The following is a 22,307-nucleotide window of genomic DNA, read 5'->3' as shown; positions in this document are numbered from 1 at the left end:
CCCTTCTCCCCCTCCCCCCACTCCTCTCCCCCTCCCTCTCCAGCCCAAAGAGCAGTCAGATTTCCCTGCCCTGTGGTAAGTCCTAGGTCCTCCCCCCTCCGTGCATTTCTAGGAAGGTGAACATCCAAACTGGCTAGGCTCCCACAAAGCCAGCACATTACGTAGGTTCAAAACCCCGTGCCATTGTCCTTGGGTTCTCATCAGCCCTCATTGTTCGCCATGCTCAGAGAGTCCAGTTTTATCCCATGCTTTTTCAGTCCCAGTCCAGCTGGCCTTGGTGAGCTCCCAATAGATCAGCTCCACTGTCTCAGTGGGTGGGTGCTCCCCTCATGGTCCCGACTTCTTTGCTCATGTTCTCCCTCCTTCTGCTCCTCATCGGGACCTTGGGAGCTCAGTCCAGTGCTCCAGTGTGGGTCTCTGTCTCTGTCTCCATCCATCACCAGATGAAGGTTCTATGATGATATGCAAGATATTCGTCAGTATTGCTCTAGGATAGGGTCATTTCAGGTTCCCTATCCTCAGCTGCCCAAGGAACTAACTGGGGACCTTGGCTTGGGTATCTCGGAGCCACTCTAGGTTCAAGTCTCTTGCCAACCCTAAGGTGGCTCCCTTAACTAAGAACCGTGCTTCCGTGCTCCCCCATCCAACCTTCCTTCATCCCAATCCTCCCCCTTTCCCAAGCTCCCCCCCATTCTCCCCCTCTCCCCCCCTCTCTCCCCATCTCCCCTTACCCCCATCCCAGCCCACCCCCAAGATCTCAATTTTCTCCCCGGCAATTTTGTCTACTTCCCATAGCCAAGAGGACAACTATATGCTTTTCCTTTGGTTCACCTTCTTACTTAGCTTCTTTGGGATCACCAAGTGTAGACTCCGTGACCCTTGTTTATGGCTAGAAACCAATTATGAGTGAGTACATCCCATGTTCATCTTTTTGGCTCTGGGATACCTCACTCAGGATAGTGTTTTCTATTTCCATCCATTTGCATGCAAAATTCGAGAAGTCATTTTTTTTTTTTTTTTACCGCAGCATAGTACTCTAATGTGTAGATATTCCACACTTTCTTCATCCATTCTTCCATTGAAGGTCATCTAGGTTGTTTCCAGGTTCTGGCTATTACAAATAATACTGCTATGAACATAGTTGAACAAATGCTCTTGTCATGTGATAGGGCATCTCTTGGGTATATTCCCAGGAGTGGTATTGCTGGGTCCAGGGGTAAGTTGATCCCGAATTTCCTGAGAAACCGAAACACCGATTTCCAAAGTGGTTGCACAAGATTGCATTCCCACCAGCAATGGATGAGTGTTCCCCTTCCTCCACAGCCTCTCCAGCAAAGGCTATCATTGGAGTTTTTTATTTTAGCCATTCTGACAGGTGTAAGATGATATCTCAAAGTTGTTTTGATTTGCATTTCCCTGATTGCTAAGGAGGTTGAGCATGACCTTAAGTGTCTTTTGGCCATTTGAACTTCCTCTGCTGAGAATTCTCTGTTCAGTTCAGTGCCCCATTTTTTAACTGGGTTAATTAGCATTTTAAAGTCTAGTTTCCTGAGTTCTCTATATATTTTGGAGATCAGACCTTTGTCAGTTGCGGGGTTGGTGAAGATCTTCTCCCAGTCAGTAGGTTGCCTATTTGTCTTTGTGACAGACTCCTTTGCTTTACAGAAGCTTCTCAGTTTTAGTAGGTCCCATTTATTCAATGTTGCCCTTAAAGTCTGTGCTGTTGGGGTTACACATAGGAAGCGATCTCCTGTGCCCATCTCCTGTAGGGTACTTCCCACTTTCTCTTCTATCAGGTTCACTGTGTTCTGACTGATAGTGAGGTCTTTAATCCATTTGGACTTGAGTTTTGTGCATGGTGATAGATATGGGTCTATTTTCTTTCTTCTACAGGTTGACATCCAGTTATGCCAGCACCATTTGTTAAAAATGCTTTCTTTCTTCCATTGTATACTTTTGGCTCCTTTATCAAAAATGAGGTGTTCATAGGTTTGTGGGTTAAAATTCGGGTCTTCTATACGATTCCATTGGTCAACTTCTCTGTTTTTATGCCAGTACCACACTGTTTTCATCACTGTAACTCTATAATAGAGTTTGAAGTCAGGGATGGTAATGCCCAGACAGTCCTTTATTGTATAGGATTGTTTTGGCTATCCTGGGTTTTTTGTTTTTCCATATAAAGTTGATTATTGTCCTCTCAAGATCTGTGAAGAATTTTGATGGGACCCTGATGGGGATTGCATTGAATCTATAAATTGCCTTTGGTAGAATTGCCATTTTTACTATGTTGATCCTCCCAATCCAAGAGCAAGGGAGATCCTTCCATTTTCTGGTATCCTCTTCAATTTCTTTCTTCAAAGCCTTAAAGTTCTTGTCAAATAGATCTTTCACTTCCTTGGTTAGAGTTACCCCAAGATATTTTATGCAGTTTTTGGCTATTGTGAAAGGTGAAGCTTCTCTGATTTCCCTCTCTGCTTCCATATCCTTTGTGTATAAGAGAGCGACTGATTTTTTGGAGTTTATCTTGTATCCTGCCACATTACTAAAGGTGTTTATCAGCTGTAAAAGTTCTTTGGTGGAGTTTTTGGGGTCGCTTATGTACACTATCATATCATCTGCAAATAACGAAAGTTTCACTTCTTCCTTTCCAATTCGAATCCCTTTGATCCCCTTATGTTGTCTTATTGCTATTGCTAGAACTTCAAGTACTATATTGAAGAGGTATGGTGAGAGTGGACAGCCTTGTCGTGTTCCTGAGTTTAGTGGGATGGCTTTAAGTTTCTCTCCATTTAATTTAATGTTAGCTGTTGGCTTGCTGTATATAGCTTTTATTATATTTAGGTATGACCCTTGTATCCCTAATCTCTCCAATACTTTTATCATAAAGGGGTGTTGAATTTTGTCAAATGCTTTTTCAGCATCTAATGAAATGATCATATGGTTTTTTTCTTTCAGTTTATTTATATGCTGGATTACATTGATAGATTTTCGTATGTTGAACCAGCCCTGCATCCCTGGGATGAAGCCTACTTGATCATAATGGATAATTTTCCTAATGTATTCTTGGATTCAGTTTGCCAGTATTTTGTTGAGGATTTTTGCATTGATGTTCATGAGTGAGATTGGTCTATAATTTTCTTTCTTGGTTGAGTCTTTGTGAGGTTTTGGTATCAGAGTAACTGTAGCTTCATAAAAGGAATTTGGCAATGACTCTTCTGTTTCTATATTGTGAAATACATTAAGGAGTATAGGTATTAGGTATTCTTGGAAGTTCTGGTAGAATTCCGCATTGAAACCATCTGGTCCTGGGCTTTTTTTGGTAGGGAGGTTTTTGATAACCTCTTCTAATTCTTCGCGACTAACAGGTTTATTTAGATTGTTCACCTGGTCCTGGTTTAACTTTGGTATATGGTATTTATCTAAAAAAGTGTCCATTTCCTTTACATTTTCCAGTTTTGTGGCATATAGGCTTTTGTAGTAAGATCTAATGATTCTCTGAATTTCCTCTGTGTCTGTGGTTATGTCCCCCTTTTCATTTCTGATCTTATTAATTTGCAAATTCTCTCTCTGCCGTTTGATTAGTTTGGATAGGTGTTTGTCAATCTTGTTGATTTTCTCCAGAAACCAGCTTTTTGTTTCATTGATTCTTTGGATTGTTTTCTGTGTTTCTATTTTGTTGATTTCAGCCCTCAGTTTGATTATTTCCAGTCTTCTACTCCTCCTAGGTGAGTCTGCTTCTTTTTTTTCTAGAGCTTTCAGTTGGGCTGTTAAGTCTCCAATGTGAGCTTTCTCTGTTTTCTTTAAGTGGGCACTTAGTGCTATGAACTTTCCTCTTAGGACTGCTTTCATAGTATCCCATAAGTTTAAGTATGTTGTTTCTTTATTTTCATTGAATTCCAGGAAGAATTTAATTTCTTTCTTTATTTTTTCCTTAATCCAGGTATGGTTCAGTAGTTGACTGTTCAGTTTCCATGAGTTTGTAGGCTTTTTGGGGGTAGCATTGTTGTTGAATTCTAACTTTAATCCATGGTGATCTGATAAGACACAGGTGGTTTCTAATATTTTTTTGTAACTGTGGATGTTTGCTTTGTTACCGACTATGTGGTCGATTTTTGAGAAGGTTCCATGAGCTGCAGAGAAGAAGGTATATTCTTTCCTATTTGGGTGGAATGTTTTATAGATGTCTGTTAAGTCCATTTGATTCATTACCTCCATTAATTCTCTTATTTCTTTGTTAGGTTTCTGTCTGATTGACCTGTCCATTGGTGAGAGAGGAGTGTTGATGTCTCCTACTATTAGTGTGTGCGGTTTGATGGCTGCCTTGAATTTTAGCAATGTTTCTTTTATGTACGTGGGTGCTTTTATATTAGGGGCATAGGTGTTCAGGATTGAGACTTCATCCTGATGAACTGTTCCTGTTATGAGTATAAAATGTCCCTCTCCATCTCTTCTGATTGATTTAAGTTTGAAGTCAACTTTGTTAGAGATTAGTATGGCCACACCTGCTTGTTTCTTAGGTCCATTTGCTTGATAAGCCTTTTCCCAGCCCTTTACTCTGAGTAGGTGCCTGTCTTTGTGGTTGAGGTGGGTTTCTTGTAAACAGCAGAATGTTGGATCCTGTTTTCGTATCCAATCTCTTAGCCTGTGCCTTTTAATAGGTGAGTTGAATCCATTGACATTAAGTGATATTAATGACCAGTGGATGTTAACTCCGGTCATTTTTTTAGTCGTAGAGTTTGTGTGTTTCCCTTCTTTGATCTGTGTTGGTGAAGGCTCTCTAGATGTCTGAGTTATTGTGGTCATTGTTGGACTCCTTGGTTAGTGATTTTCCTTCTATTACTTTCTGTAAGGCTGGATTTGTGGCTGCGTATTGTTTGAATTTGTTTTTATCCTGGAAAATTTCATTTTCTCCATTTATAGTGAACGAAAGCTTGGCTGGGTATAGTAATCTGGGCTTGCATCCATGGTCTCTTAGTTTCTGAATTACATCTATCCAGGACCTTCTGGCTTTCATGGTTTCCATGGAGAAGTCAGGTGTAAGTCTGATAGGTTTACCTTTATAGGTAATTTGGCCTTTTTCCTTTGCAGCTCTTAATATTCTTTCCCTATTCTGTATGCTTTGTGTTTTGATAATTATATGGAGAGGGGATGTTCTTTTTTGATCTAGCCTATTCGGTGTTCTGTATGCTTCTTGAACCTTCATAGGTATATCTTTCTTTAGGTTGGGAAAGTTTTCTTCTATAATTTTATTAAATATATTTTCTGGACCATTGAGCTGCACTTCTTCTCCTTCTTCTACTCCTATTATTCTTAGGTTTGGTCTTTTTATTGTGTCCCATATTTCCTGAATATTTTGTGATGAGAGTTTGTTGGACTTGCTGTTTTCTTTGATCAGAGTGTTTATTTTCTCTATGGTATCTTCAGAATCTGAGATTCTTTCTTCTATCTCTTGTATTCTGTTGGTTATGCTTGTTTCTGTAGACTCTGTTTGTTTACTTAAATTTTCCATGTCCAGCCGGCCCTCTGTTTGTGTTTTCTTCTTTGCCTCCATTTCAGTTTTCACGTCTTGCACCGTTTCCATTATCTGTTTGATTGTTTTTCCTTGGTTTTCTAGGGTATCATTCACTGATTTATTCAGTTCTTCAAACTTTCTGTTATATTTCTCATCCTTTCTATAAGGGCATTTTTTACATGCTGTTTATGGGCGTCAATCACTTTCATGAAGTCAACCTTTTCTACTTCTTCTTGATTAAGGTGTTCATGTCCTCCCGTTGTGAGGTCGCTGGTTTCTGGTGGCTTCATGTTGCTTTTCAGCTTGTTGGGCGAATTCTTGCCTTGGCATCTACCCATCTCTTCTTCCAAATGCTCCCTTATGGATCTTCTTTACCGGATCAGGTCTCCTTGCCTACCCAATGCTGGATTTCCCCAACGTTGTCTCTCCCCAATGCTGGGTCTCCCCAAGGCTGGGTCTCCTGGCGCCGAGAGATCAGGCCTCCTTGCTGATGGGCAGGTGGCAAACAAAGCGCCTACCCTGCTTGGTGCAGGCAGGCCAAAGAAACAAAGGAACTCCCGCCTGCTTGTGTGCCCCGAGGATTCGGACCCAGTGCCCAGACAGGCTGGGCTGGGTGATGTTATGTGCAGAAAGAGGGCGGTGGGGCAAATTGGGGAGGGTTCTGGATGGAAGCTGGGTGGACTAGGAAGAAAGAGGAGGTATGCAGGGAGTGGGGGCCCTGCCGAGAGCTCAAGAAGGATAGGGGGGCAAGGAAGCTCTGAACTCCCCTTCCCGGGCTGGCGCTGCAGGGTCAGAAACTCACCCCAACGCTGGGTCTCCTGGCGCCAAGAGATCAGGCCTCCGTGCTGGTGGGCAGGTCGCAAACAAAGCGCCTACCCTGCTTGGTGCAGGCAGGCCATAGAAACAAAGAGACTCCTGCCCGCTTGGGTGCCCCGAGGATTCGGACCCAGTGCCCAGACTGGCTGGGCTGGGTGATGTTATTTGCAGAAAGAGGACAGTGGGGCCGAGGTGGGGAGGGTTCTGGATGGGAGCTGGGTGGGCTAGGAAGAAAGAGGAGGTTTGCAGGGAGTGGGGGCCCTGCCAAGAGCTCAAGAAGGATAGGGGGGCAAGGAAGCTCTGAACTCCCCTTCCCGGGCTGGCGCCGCAGGGTCAGAAACTCACCCCAACACTGGGTCTCCTGGCGCCTAGCACCCCAAGATATTTTATGCTGTTTGTGGCTATCGTGAAAGGTGATGCTTCTCTGATTCCCTCTCTGCTTCCATATCCTTTGTGTATAAGAGGGCGACTGATTTTTCGAAGTTGATCTTGTATCCTGCCACATTACTAAAGGTGTTTATCAGCTGTAGGAGTTCTTTGGTGGAGTTTTTGGGGTCGCTTATGTACACTATCCTATCATCTGCAAATAACGAAAGTTTAACTTCTTCCTTCCCAATACGCATCCCCTCGATCCCCTTATGCTGTCTTATTGGTATTGCTAGAACTTCAAGCACTATTTTGAAGAGGTATGGAGAGAGTGGATAGCCTTGTCGTGTTCCTGATTTTAGTGGGATGGCTTTGAGTTTTTCTCTGTTTAATTTAATGTTGGCTGTCAGCTTGCTGTAAATAGCTTTTATTATATTTAGGTATGACCCTTGTATCCCTAATCTCTCCAAGACTTTTATCATAAAGGGATGTTGAATTTTGTCAAATGCTTTTTCAGCATCTAATGAAATGATCATATGTTTTTTTTTCTTTCAGTTTATTTATATGATAGATTACATTGATAGATTTTCGTATGTTAAACCAACCCTGCATCTCTGGGATAAAGCCTACTTGATCATAATGGATAATTTTTCTAATGTGTTCTTGGATTCAGTTTGCCAGTATTTTGTTGAGGATTTTTTTGCGCCGATGTTCATGAGTGAGATTGGCTTGTAATTCTCTTTCTTGGTTGAGTCTTTGTGTGGTTTTAGTATCAGAGTAACTGTAGCTTCATAAAAGGAATTTGGCAATGACTCTTCTGTTTCTATATTGTGAAATACATTAAGGAGTATAGGTATTAGGTCTTCTTGGAAGTTCTGGTAGAATTCCGCATTGAAACCATCTGGTCCTGGGCTTTTTTTGGTAGGGAAGTTTTTGATAACAGCTTCTAATTCTTCGCGATTAACAGGTATATTTAGACTCTTTACCTGGTCCTGGTTTAACTTTGGTATATAGTATTTATCTAAAAAAGTGTCAATTTCTTTTACATTTTCCAGTTTTGTGGCATACAGGCTTTTGTAGTAAGATCTAATGATTCTCCTAGTTTTCTCTGTGTCTGTGGTTATGTCTCCCTTTTCATTTCTGATCTTATTAATTTGCATATTATCTCTCTGCCGTTTGATTAGTTTGGATAGGGGTTTATCAATCTTGTTGATTTTCTCCAGGAACCAGCTTTTTGTTTTATTGATTCTTTGGATTGTTTTCTGTGTTTCTATTTTGTTGATTTCAGCCCTCAGTTTGATTATTTCCAGTCTTCTACTCCTCCTAGGTGAGTCTGCTCCTTTATTTTTCTAGAACTTTCAGGTGGGCTGTTAAGTCTCCAATGTGTGCTTTCTCTGTTTTCTTTAAGTGGGCACTTAGTGCTATGAACTTTCCTCTTAGTACTGCTTTCATAGTGTCCCATAAGTTTGAGTAGGTTGTTTCTTTATTTTCATTGAATTCAAGGAAGACTTTAATTTCTTTCTTTATTTTTTCCTTAATCCAGGTATGGTTCAGTAGTTGACTGTTCAGTTTCCATGAGTTTGTAGGCTTTCTGGGGGTAGCATTGTTGTTGAATTCTAACTTTAATCCATGGTGATCTGATAATACACAGGTGGTTTCTAATATTTTTTTGTAACTGTGGATGTTTGCTTTGTTACCGAGTATGTGGTCAATTTTCGAGAAGGTTCCATGAGCTGCGGAGAAGAAAGTATATTCTTTCCTATTTGGGTGGAATATTCTATAGATGTCTGTTAAGTCCAATTGATTCATTACCTCCATTAATTCTCTGACTTCTTTGTTAGGTTTCTGTCTGATTGACCTGTCCATTGGTGAGAGAGGAGTGTTGAAGTCTCCTACTATTAATGTGTGTGGCTTGATGGCTGCCTTGAGTTTTAGTAATGTTTCTTTTACGTTCGTGGGTGCTTTTATATTAGGGGCATAGATATTCAGGATTGAGACTTCATCCTGATGAATTGCTCCTGTTATGAGTATAAAATGTCCCTCTCCATCTCTTCTGATTGATTTAAGTTTGAAGTCAACTTTGTTAGAAATTAGTATGGCCATACCTGCTTGTTTCTTAGGTCCATTTGCTTGATAAGCCTTTTCCCAGCCCTTTACTCTGAGTAGGTGCCTGTCTTTGTGGTTGAGGTGTATTTCTTGTAAACAGCCTAATGTTGGATCCTGTTTTCGTATCCAATCTCTTAGCCTGTGCTTTTTTATAGGTGAGTTGAGTCCATTGACATTAAGTGAAATTAATGACGAGTGGTTGTTAACGCCGGTCACTTTTTCAGTAGTAGAGTTTGTGTGTTTCCCTTCTTTGAGTTGCGCTGGTGAAGGGTCTCTAGATGTCTGAGTTATTGTGGTCATTGTTGGACTCCTTGGTTAGTGATTTTCCTTCTATTACTTTCTGTAATGCTAGATTTGTGGTTACATATTGTTTAAATTTGTTTTTATCCTGGAAAATTTTGTTTTCTCCATTTATAGTGAATGAAAGCTTGGCTGGGTATAGTAGTCTGGAGTTGCATCCATGGTCTCTTAGTTTCTGCGGTATGCCTATCCAGGACCTTCTGGCTTTCATAGTGTCCATAGAGAAGTCAGGTGTAAGTCTGATAGGTTTACCTTTATAAGTAACTTGGCCTTTTTCCTTTGCAGCTCGTAATATTCTTTCTTTATTCTGTATGCTTTGTGTTTTGATTATTATATGGTGAGGGGATTTCTTTTTTTTTTTGATCCAGCCTATTTGGTGTTCTGTATGCTTCTTGAACATTTATAGGTACATCTTTCTTTAGGTTGGGAAAGTTTTCTTCTATAATATTATTAAATATATTTTCTGGACCATTGAGCTGCACTTCTTCTCCTTCTTCTACTCCTATTATTCTTAGGTTTGGTCTTTTTATTATGTCTCACATTTCCTAAATGTTTTGTGATGAGAGTTTGTTGGACTTGTTGTTTTCTTTGATCAGTGCATTTATTTTCTCTATGGTATCTTCAGAATCTGAGATTCTTTCTTATATCTCTTGTATTCTGCTGGTTATGCTTGTTTCTGTAGTCTCTATTCGTTTACCTAGATTTTCCATGTCCAGCCGGCCCTCTGTTTGTGTTTTCTTCTTTGCATCCATTTCGGTTTTCAAGTCTTGAACTGTTCCATTATCTGTTTGATTGTTTTTCCTTGGTTTTCTAGGGTATCATTAACTGATTTATTCAATTCTTCAATCTTTCTGTTATACTTCTCATCCATTTCTATAAAGGCATTTTTTACATGCTGTTTAAGGGTGTCAATCACTTTCATAAAGTTAATTTTTTCTACTTCTTATTGATTAAGGTGTTCATGTCCTCCTGTTGTGAGGTCACTGGGTTCTGATGGTTTCATGTTGTTTTTCAGATTGTTGGGTGAATTCTTGCATTGGTGCCTGCCCATCTCTTCCTCTGATTGCTTCCCTCTGGATCTTCTTTTATAGGATCAGGTCTCCTTGCCTACTGATATACCTTCGCAGTGATGGCTCTCCTGGTGCTCCAGTGATGTCTCTCCTGGTGCTGAGATCAGATCTCCGAGCTGGTTGGGTAGCTAGTAAACAAAGAGCCTACCTTGCTTGCTGCAGGCAGGCTATTGAAACAAAGGAGCTCCCAGCACCCCAAAGAGGGAAGGGAGGCAGCTTATTTTTACTTTTTGAGACCTGGTCCCATATAGCCCAGGCTGGCCTTGAGCTCCTCTTCCCACCAGATGTTCCCAAGAGAGGGATGTAAGTGAGACCTTCCATGCCCCAACCAAGAAGGCACTCTTGAGTGGTTGTCAGGTAGAAACCCCCAGGGTGTCTTAGAGTGAGCCTTAGGCAAGGGTACCCGCAATAAACAACACCAGCCTGCATTCCCCACCTGCAGACACCATTCAAAACAATGGCAGTACCTACAACTGGCCCTTAAAAAGCCAGAACTGGTTCAGGAACTTCACACTGAAGTTCCCAGGCAGGCTTGGCAAAGTTTAGGTTCAAGTATAAAATCAGTTCTATACAAATTTATTTGATTTCTAGGTAACTGAGAGTAACGGAAATGGGTATTTCCCTCTATGTACTTTTTATTTTTGAAAAATGAAGGCAACAAATATGGGGATTGGGCTGCGGCCAGGACTGCAGCTGAGAGCTTGTTTACCAATCCATTATTCTTGGTGTGGTGGTGCATACCTGTCTTGCAAGCACTCAGGAGGTGGCAAGTAGTGGTAGGAGGGTCAGGAGTTCAAGGTTATCCTTAGTTCCCTTTAGAGTTTGAAGCCAGCCTGGAGTTTGTGAGACCTCGTCTCAATCACAGAGTTCCCAAACCAACAATAACAGGACAAAAAGGAAAGTAACTAGTATAAACAATGGCCGCAACAGCAAACCTTGAATATTCTTCTGAAGAGAGAATGCTGTTTAGAATTTTGTACACCGCAGAAGGTCCTCTTACCAGACAAGAGGTCACAATACCTAATTAAGTGTCTTAATTCAGTTGTCCTAAATAATCTGGTATCATAGGTGTTAGGAATATTTCCTAACTGAGCCTCTCTGCCTGTGCAAAGAATTTTAATCAAACCAGATTAGACCAAATCAAAAATATCTATGTTTGATTAATGCTGAGCTCTTGGGGCCTAAATACCCTGTGGGGGTGGTTCTGACCCTCCCCTGGGAGGCAGTGCTTGGTAGGCTGGGAGTTGGAGTCCAAACTCTTGGCAATTCCAAGGCCAGGCTCTAGGGCAATATTACAATAGGTAAACACTTTTTACCTATTGTTAAACACAACAGTCGGTGAAGGTGATAATGGGAACAGTTTGAGCCAGCTGCAGCATCTTTATCCAGTTCTGAGACTCTCCTGGGTGGGGAAGGCTCCCCTTTCTTACACTGCCTTCTGCCTGGGTCAGAAACCTGCTGTCTCTTTCACAAAGGAATCTTAACTTATTCTGTAAGAAAAGCCTTGTTGGAAGACCAGGGAGAACTGCTGTCTTCCCACAGGCTCTTATCTCCTGGAAGTCCCTGGGCCACCTCCCATCTTACCACCAAGAACACATTCTTGGCCCTCAGAGTTGATTAAGCAAGGCTTTTCTGTTTGTTTTAATTTTACTTTATCTATCCTTTGGAAAATTTCATACATGTATACAATGTAATTTTATGAAATCCCTTCTCTCCTCCTTTTGACTTCTCCTAAACCTTTCCCCATAACCTTGTCTCAACATTGAATCTTTTCTTTTGCTCTACAGTCCACTGAGTTCAATTAGAGCTGCCTTTATGCTCACAGGTGTTGGGGGCTGTCCACCGGAGGAGCAAAGTTAGAGGAGTTCGGACCCTGAAGATAGATGGCACTTCATCTTCTAGGGGCATCACCTACCTACAGCAATCAGATTGGGGTGGGAGCTATCTGTCTATCTATTTATCTTATAACTTTACATTTGTGTGTGTGTGTGTGTGTGTGTGTGTGTGTGTGTGTGTGTGTGTGTGTGGTGTCACAGTGTTCATTTGAAGGCTAGAAGACAACTTTCAGGGATCTCTCTATTTTGTGGGTCTCAGGGGTTGAACTTGGGTGTTCAGGCATGGTGGCAAGTGCCTTTACCAGCTGAGCCATTTTGCCAACCTGAAACACAATTTTTAAAGACTGGTTAAACCAAAGACAGGAACTTGTGACCCTATGGCCCACAAGATTGTAATACTCATTGGTTATTGTTATTACACATTCTGCATTCCCGTCCAGGGTTGTTGTATTTGTCTTTCAAAGCCTGGTTTCGAATGGGAATCACCTGTGCTCATGGGTTAAAACAAATATTCCAGTCCCTCAAATTCTGCAGTGCTTTTTTAGAATCTCTTCTCCTAAGCCAGCCAGGCCCGTTACATGCTCCCAGCTGCTCTTCTCCTTCCCCCCAGCCGAGGTCACCCTCAGCTTACTTCTGGCTGTCGCTGGGCCTGCCTTCTGCAGCGCTCTCTCTCTCTCTCCCTCTCTCTCTCTCTCTCTCTCTCTCTCTCTCTCTCAACAGCCTGTCCTCTGCTGTTCCTCTTTTTTCCAACCCACGGTCTGGAACTTTTTGGTCTGGTGCTCACATTTTCTTCAGAGAAAGGCAAACAAACAAATCACCACCAGCAAACTATACCAAAGCAGGTTTTATGGTAAACTATACAAAAGCAGATTTATACAGCTCTTTTGGAGACTTCCCAGGCAGCATAAGGGCCCTCAGCAAATGCAGGATTTTCAGACAAGTAGAGCCTGGGTATCAACTAAGGGACCAATTCCACTTTTGTTTTTCCAGTTAATTTCTTTTTCTTATTTATTAATAAATTTAGCTCTTTTTATTCCTGATATTTTTAATTAATACTAAGAATGAGTTAATAACATTAGTATGTCTATTTATCACTCTGTTGTCACTTTGGATGTAATAACTTCATAATAATGTATTATTGAGAAATGGATTTGATTGTAGCTAAAACAACAGCAACAACTAATAATAACAACAATACCAAATTAAGATCCCCTGGATTTGGGGTTTTCACTCTATGTGGTCTATTGGAAACAAACCACATTCTAAGAGTTGGGGTTTGTTTTTCCAATTCCACACATCACCCACTTCTTGTTAATTATAAAACTATTTCCAAATATTTTAGCTTCATACTGGGAATATTAATTTAATGTATGTTACTTTTGTTTATGTTGCATTTGTTTATGAAGCTCTGATACTTTGCCTGTCTTGAACACCTGATAGTCTAATAAAGGTCTGAATGGCCAGTGGAGAGGCAGGAGAAAGGATAGGCGGGTCTGTCAGGCAGGGTGAATATACAGAAGGAGAAAACTGGGAGAAGGGGTTTGAAGTAGTAGCCTGAGAAGGAGGAGGACATCAGGGGCCAGCCACTCAGCTACACAGCTATCCACAGAGTAAAAGTAAGATTTAAATAAGAAAGAAAATGGGAAAAACACAGAGGCCAAAGGGTAGATGAGATAATATAAGTTAAGAAAAGTGGGCAAGAAACAAGCCAAGCTAAGGCCAGACATTTATAAATAAGACTCTGTGTAATAAGAGTTGGGTGGCAGGGTCCACAAAAGAGTTCAAAAAGCACAGCATCATGTTATTACAGCTCCACTCTCCCAGTCTTCAAGAGACTGATAATAGACTCTTATCACCTCCAGAAAACTATCAGAAGATAGCCAATGGAAAGCTAGAATCGGGGAAAATGTTATGGAAAGCAGGATGAGAATCAGAATAGCAGTGGGCAGAAGGAGAAAGCCGGGTGCTTCCTGCATTACAGAAGGCATGATGAGCATGGTGGGTATGAATGAGCGAGCAACCTTTCAAGACATAAACATTGCCGGGTGGTGGTGCCAGTGCACAACTTTGGTCTCAGCAGAGGGAGGTAGAGGGAGACAGGTCTCTGAGTTTAAGGCCAGCCTGGTCTACAGAGTGAGTTCCAGGACAGCTAGGGATACACAGAAACACTCTGTCTCAAAAACAAACAAATAAACAAACAAACCAAAACTACCACCACCACCACAACAACAAAAACAATAATACCCATTTTTTAACGAAATAAATATTAAGGAGCTATGGTAGTTTGAATGAGAATGGCCCCCATTGACACGTATGTTTGAATAGTTGGATTCCAGTTAGTGGAACTGTTTGGGAAGGATTAGGGGGTGTAGCCTTCTTAGAGGACCTGCCACTTTTGAGGTTTCAAAAGTCCATGTCAGCCCCTGCTGCCTATGGATCAGGATGTAAAGTTCTCAGCTACTGCTCCAGTGTCACACCTGTCTACTTCCTCCTTGATGTTCATGAACTAACCTAAAACTGTTAGCAAGCCACCAACGAAATGTATTTTTCTTTTTTAAGTAAGAGTTGCCATGGTCATAATTTCTTTTCAGAGCTATAGAATAGAAATTAAGAATGGGGCATGCCCAAACATGAATCCATTGTGTGTGTTGGGTCACTCTGAACAGCCGTAGGAATTGACTTAACAGGTATTGAGGGAATGAAGAAATGGCAGATACACATACAGAGAAAAGTGGTGATCAGGTGATCTGGGCTCTCAATAGGGAAACCCTTCCAAAATTCAGTGTGTTTATATTCAGTTGAACAGGAAGTAGGGTTTATTGTACTCAGCTGAATCAAGGAGGCAGGTTTAGTTACTCTCCATAGAGCAGTCTCTGTAGGGGAGCAGTCTTCTTGGGGGTGGTGGTGGGATAAGAAAGCTATAGTGGACATTTTCTGGCCACACTATCAATATTTGTCCCTGGACCAGAGGAAGGATTTGCTATGCTTTTGAGCATCACTGGGGGAAGTCTGCCACTCACATGGAGCTGAGACATTGAGGTCATTGACATGCCCATGTCAACAATACACATTCACGCAGGACTTCACGTGTGTGTGTGTGTGTGTGTGTGTAAATGTGTGTATATGTTGTACATGTACCTGTGCTTGGCCAATGAGTTCCCAGAATTCCCATCTCTGTCGTTTAATGCCAAGCCTACGGGCATGCACTGCCATGCCTATTTTTTTCACATGGCAGCTGGGAGTTGGAATTGAGGTCCTCATGCTTATACAGCAAGTGCTCTTCTTCACTGACTCCTAAATTTTAACAAAGCAGAAACTGATTAGTTTTCATTATCATACTTGATGCCACAAAACCCTAAGAAGTTGATGCTCCATTAAAAGATGTTTTTCATAGTCTGATTCAGAAAATGTAAGTACACACTTTACCCTACACTAGATTTCACACACAAAAATCAAAAGAATGAAATCTATTTCTGTACTCACATTCTCACACCAAGAGAAATCTGAATCTTGAACCAACCTAGAACCAAAAGGAAAACTAGAAACATATAGTAAAAGCAAAAACAAAACCCAAAAAACACATGAGCGGATCACATGTCGTCACATAATATCAAGAATTTTGATGCATCCACACAGACTCACTCAAAACTATAAAAGTATATGCTTATCACCACTCATTAGTGGGGAACTTAGCCTGTGTGGTTCAGTGGGCACAATTTCCTTGGTGGCAGAGAGATGACAGCAGCTTTTGTTTCCTTTTGCTAGGAATCTCATTTCTGTCCTGTTCTAAGGTAAATATTACAGTGGAACATGGATTATAAATCTTTCTCTGTCCTGCCAACCAGCTCCCAAATAATGACATGGAGACTTATTATTAATTATAAAAGCTCAGCCTTAGCTTAGACTTGTTCCATTAGCTCTTATAATTTTAATTAACCCACATTTTATTAATCTATGTTCTATGACATGACTTTTACTTGTCTTTTATTTTTTACCTTCTGTTTCCTCTCTGGGTCTGGTTGGCTTTTCTGCCTCTTTTCTTCCCAGAGTCCTCTCTTTCCTGGAAATCCCACCTTTAACTCCTGTCTAGCAATCGGCCATTTAGCTTTTTATTAAACCAATCAGAAGGCACCTTGACAAAGACACATCTTCACAGTGTGCATAAAAGGTTATTTCACAACAAACATACCTTCCTATGCTACCCTGATGGAGTAGAGTTCATCCAGGCCCTTGTGGCACTTATTTTTCACCTCATTCTGAAGACAAAAGACTCTTGATGACAATCAGTAATGAATGGTTCTAACATGGTGGCAGGTAGTTTTCTACTGAATTCACAGTTCCATCTCCAATAAGCTGCTAAGTCCCTCAGACCAAATCCTGAGTCAGACTCTTATGTGTGCCTTTCTCTTTCTCTGTGCATCTTGTGACCTCTTGTCACTTATGAAATATGAGTATAGCCGTGCCAGCACTCCATTGTCTTGTGTTCCTGCCAGCTAGGAAGATGCTGGTCTCCTAGTGCATCAGCTTTCTTGCCTGGCGTAGGGTGTGGGACGTGGGTGGGAAGTGATATGAAGCAGTGTTCTGAGAACCAACCATTTGTATGTCACCTGCAGCTATTAAGAATTCATCAATCTGACACGGCCCTGGGAAGGAACCCGACATAAGGTACCAGCCCTTGTGAGAAAGTTTGTCTTACACCAGATGTTTGAACTGTCGAGTCTGCTCTCAAGTGTGACATACAGCAGGGTAGCATTGTCACCCACCTCCCCATGTGCCTTGTGGCAGACTTTTATATTTCAGGGCTTTTAAAGGGAACAATGGCAAAGTTTTATTGTTTGGATCTTTTCTTTTTTAAGTGAAACAGCGCTAGCTTGTTAGTGAGAGATATTTTGGAGACACTCTCTGTTTAGAGATTCATGTTTGGGGTGTCTCTTGAACAGTCTCTCCCCCTCCGTAGGTTGTGAGGGAGCCTTTGCAATATGTTCCTTTGAGACTTTTCACAAGCGATACATTAGATTCTCAGCCTTCTCATTCACACAGTAGCTGCCTGAAAAGCCAAGGAGTGGAGGGAGGGGGCGGAGCTGAGGGCGGCAGATTGATGACAATGAGGAAAAATGAATCTGGAGAGGGAAGGTGGAGCAAACCCGGGAAGAGTTGTCAAAAACAGAGAAGCAATGCTTGATTGAATTTAGAATGTGCAGAATGTCACAGTGAATTTTTCTATAGGGACAGAGTTGCTAAGATGCTAGTTCTGTGGAAGCAGTCTACAATTTCGGCAAAGTGGGAATCAAAAAAGAGAACACAAGTAGTTACAGAAAAGAGACAGGGACTGCTAAAGGCCTAGGCTCCCTCCAGCAGCTTCCCTGCGTTTGTTTTCTTAGCTGAGTACTGTGATTTTGGAGAAGCACATTAGATGAATGAGTCCAACTTCCTCATGAGGCTTTTGCAGGAATCCCAGAATTTTTTTTTTTTTTTTGATTTTTCGAGACAGGGTTTCTCCGTAGCTTTTGGTTCCTGTCCTGGAACTAGCTCTTGTAGACCAGGCTGGCCTCGAACTCACAGAGATCCGCCTGCCTCTGCCTCCCGAGTGCTGGGATTAAAGGCCTGCGCCACCACCGCCCGGCAGGAATCCCAGAATTTAATACCTCACCCTTGGCCTCCCAGACACCTCACTTTGACAGCCATGGCTGGGTCTAGCTACTTGATCTCTACTGGCTCCTGAAAGTTGCATAAGAATGATCGAGATAATGTAAGCCCTTCAAATCACATCTCATAGGTACCCTTCCCTTACCCCCAGCAGTGGGGCATTAAAGGAAAAGGACTAGAATCTGTATTCAGACCTGATGGAGAACCCCAGTTCTGGAGTCACTGATTCCTGGGCTCCATGTGTGTTTTTTTTTTTTTGTTGTTGTTGTTTTGTTTTGTTTTCTATCTACCATGAAGCTCCTGATAAATCTGCTGGCCCTTTCCCAGCTCTCTCCTTGGACCTTAACTGTGTCCAGGACAACAGAATTAGGCAAAGACTATCAACTCTCCTAGCTGGTGAGAATCAGATGAAATAATGCATACAAATATAAACTCATAAAACTGCTATATAAAGTAACAGAAATACCATTCATATATAGGCACAAGATTATAACATTGTTCTTATAAGCTGTGCACTATGTTTTCTATCTTCTCCCCTTTGTACCTATTCATAGCACACATGTTTGATCTTAGTCTGTATATTTGTGGTTTCATCAGAAATTTCTCTGTTATTTTAAAACTATTATGCCTTTAGATTCCAATTAGCACCACTGTGCCTTCTCAACTGTCACATTTTTAGCATTCACAAGGCTTGAAAGATAGAATGTAACAGATAGTACTTTTATTTTATTTTTGAGAGAAGAGCTCACTATATAGCTCAGGCTGGCATTAAACTCACCATCCTGCTCCTACCCAAGCTGCTGAAAGCTGAGATTCCAAGTATGGGTCAATACATCTGGCCAGGAACTACCTTTATAATGAGTACTTTCCCCCATCAATTCCAGAGTTATCAGACAAATTGAATTCAGTAATCCCCAGAAGACCCAAAAATAAACTGATTTTTTAAAGACAAAGATGAACTTAGTGTCAGGGTTGTGTGAGAATATTATTGCTTCCCTGTCTATTACCATATATAGTATCTTCCCATTGAAAAGCCAAAGGCATTTTACAAAATCTGACAGTGATCCTCATCATGTCCCTCTGGGACAAAAACTTCATTACAAACAATAAATAATAACTGCACTGTTCCGTGAAATGTCTTCTACAAAGCTATTAATCATGGACTAGAATGTCATGGATTTTAAGGGAATTTATTCACAGGAATTAGGGATGATTGTGGGTTCCTGTGGATTTCAATTGGACTTGTTTTATTGAAGAATAAAATTGTTGAAGAACACTCCTGTGTACTTGAAAGCTGTTTCTCATAATTGCTAATATCTACATTTCAGTTAAAAGAAATATAGTCAATGACCATAAAATATAAAGGAAATATAAATCATAATCCCAGTCACTGACTTACTGAAGGTCTCTAATCCAAGCAAAGTTGTCTATTGGTATTTCTTCTAGCAAAATACTCCTGACTTAGTTGTCTGATGAGTGATGTCAATCACATTGCCTGACTGACCTTCTGAGGAAAGTGGCATCATAATTATGCCTGACTGAATAAGCCTTGAGAAGTTACATTTGCTACTATGTCTTCTGACTTCTGTGGACAAAATGACCACCCAACACAGATACAGCCAATGCATGAGCCTGTTACTGACATGTGAATAAAAGATGATTGGGGTCAATCAGATGGTCTGTCTAGGGCACTGTAACGGGGTGTTCCCGAGAGAATAAATGACTTAGCTGTGAGAGGAGAATATAAAAAGAAATGGGATAGATGGGTGCTGGATCAGATTGTGAATGGGGTAGAGTTCTATATGAGTTACAGTCATAAATGAGTAGATATTTGAGATAGAGGGAAGAGTCACATGTTAAAGGACAAAGAGGCCAGTTCATAGGAAATCAGGAAGGATGTTTTAGTTGGATTTCTATTCCTGTGAAGAGATACTACGACCACAGCAATTCTTACAAAGGAGAACTGTAAGCAGAGACTGCTCATTCATTTTCTGCCTGCCCAGACTGAAACAATCACACAAAACTATATTAATTACAACACTGATTGACCAATAGCTTAGGCATATTTCTAGCTAGCTCTTAAATTTTAAATTAACCTATTTCTATTGAGCTATGTATTACCATGAGGCTGTGGTCTATCAATTAGTTTCAATAAGGTTCGGCAGCTACATGGTGTCTCTCTGACTTTGCCTTCTTTCTCCCAGAATTCAGTTTAGTTTTTCCACCTTGCTCTATTCTGCCCTGCCATAGGCCAAAGCAGCTTCTTTATTAACCAATGGTAACAAATCATATTCACAGCATACAGAAGGGAATCCCATAGCATCTCCCCTTTTCTGTCTAAATTAAAAGAAAGGTTTTAACTTTAACATAGTAAAATTACATATAACATGTTCAGTTCATACAGCATACTATCAAGCAGTCAAGGCAAGATCAGTTTCTTTCCCAAATGGCTATCCTTGTCACATTGAAGGCAAATTCCATAACAAGTCTCTTCAATGCCATCAACTTCTATGAAGTAATTGGTGCTACCAGAAGTGGACATGCCTCACTGTTGAGAAAAGTCTAAGTTCTTAATCCCTTTTAAATATCATGTTCTGTAGGTCTTTTAAAGGTTTGAAGAATACCTATTCATCTGAAATTTATCTCTGTACATTTAGAAAACCTAACTAATATGACTACAAGTTTCACTATTATAGATGACTATCTATTAATCCATAATTTTTAATTATTTCACAATTTTTAAAAAGAGCTATATAAACATAATACCTTAAACAAGAGTAGAAATATATATATATATATATATATATATATATATATATATATATATATATATTGTGGCATGGATGCTTTAAAAGAAATCCCATGCTAGCTCAGAATTGAGAAATAGATGGTTATTTATTTAGGGGTAAACTCACAAATCAGAATTCTCTGCTTGAATGGAAAATAGAGATCAAATCCAACAATCCAGCAATCTGAAAGAGCAGCCAGCAAGGAAGGGGTGGACACGGGCTCTGCCTCTGTGTATATGGTCTAAGAGGTCACACCCAAGTAGGCAGGTAACCACAAGCTGTAAGATTTCCTATAGCACCTCCCTCTTTTGTTTAAATAAGAGTGTTCTAAGCCTAATACAAAATTATATACAATAAGAACAAATATCCTCTCCTAACTAGTTTAAATCTTGTATAATAAATAATTTGGCCAAGTCATGAGAGGAAAGTAACTACAATTATGAAGTCTTTAACCCATCGAAGATCCAAGAAGGGAAATAATATTACTTGAGTAAGCAGGAAGTGCAATCAAGCAACTTCCAAAATGTGCAACAAATGACAGAGATAACTGGCTACCTGGGCAATCACCCAAAGTCTCATATGCAATATTGGAGCAACCAATTTTGGCTAAGGCCTAGAAAAACTGTCTTACCCTGTCTTGGCAAGATTTGACAGTCCTGCTTATCCATTTTCAGATACTATGTATCTTGTCAGTAGTTGAGGTATGGGCATTTCTTTGCCCAAAGGCCAGTTTTGTCAAGGAGAAAACAAGCTCCAAGTGGAGTGTCTTTGGTGCTCAGTGTTCTCTTGGGATTAGATCAATGCTGTCAGGAGCAATAGTGTCTCACTTCAACAGAATCCTAAGTTATTTAAATGACATTTTTCAGCTCTTTCAAGTGGTTGAAGATTATCTATCTATGCAGAATATAATCTCTTTTTATCTGAAGAACCTGATTAGTCTAACTATAAGTATGACAAATTAAATGACAATTGATCTATAATTCTTAATACCTATATAACTTAAGGCTTAAGAAAATAAACAACTGTGCAATAAATGAGGACAATGACCTCAAAATATAAACAATGTATAAGTATCTTGATCAGATACAGAAGTGTAGATTGCAATATAATAATTATATATCAAAGGATAGAAGATGTTTCTTTATAGTCATCTACCTCCCCTGGTTCTTCAACTTTCTCCATCCCCCATTCTGCCTTAGAAGTGGGTGCAGCAGATATATTTCTTTTAGGGCTGAGAACTCTTCATTCTCTTATTCTTTGAGCTTTGGCCAGTTGTGGGTCTCTGTGTCAGTCACAATCTACTGCTGATAGAAGTTTCTTAAATGAGGATTGAGAGATACATGTATCTATGGGTACAGAAGTAAGTTATTAGGAACTAGTTACGACTATGTCCATTTAGTAGTATATCAGTTGTAGGTTCTTCCCTAGGACCTATTACCTGTCTATCCATAGGTAGTTGTTTCAGTAGCAGTGCCAGATATGAGTTTCATATTGTGGAACAAGTCTTAAATCCAAGCACAAAGTAGGTAGTTACTCCCACAACTTCCCCTCCACTGTTGTACCAGTGAGTGTGTATTGCCAGGTCAGTCATTGTTGTAGCTCAGTTAGAACTGATGATTACTTTTCTCCTCAGGTATTGTGCATAGCACCTTCCAGCACTCTGAAAGCTATCCAGTAGGGAAAAAACTTCCAGGTCATTACCATCATGAATTCATCATCTTTTATAACTTAGTCATGAGGTGTCTGCAGCAATAGTCTTACTATCAAGTTCTGGAGGGCAGCAAAGAACAATGGCGATCTTCATAATGTTTAGGGATCTATGGGACTTCATTGTCCAATAACTTCAAAAGAGATAGCCTGTTCCTGG

The sequence above is a fragment of the Microtus oregoni genome, unplaced genomic scaffold (genome assembly GCF_018167655.1).
Source record: "Microtus oregoni isolate MIOR12 unplaced genomic scaffold, Mior012 000006F_ref0000085, whole genome shotgun sequence".
Lineage (NCBI taxonomy): Eukaryota > Metazoa > Chordata > Mammalia > Rodentia > Cricetidae > Microtus > Microtus oregoni.
Note: the sequence above shows the minus strand (reverse complement) of the source record.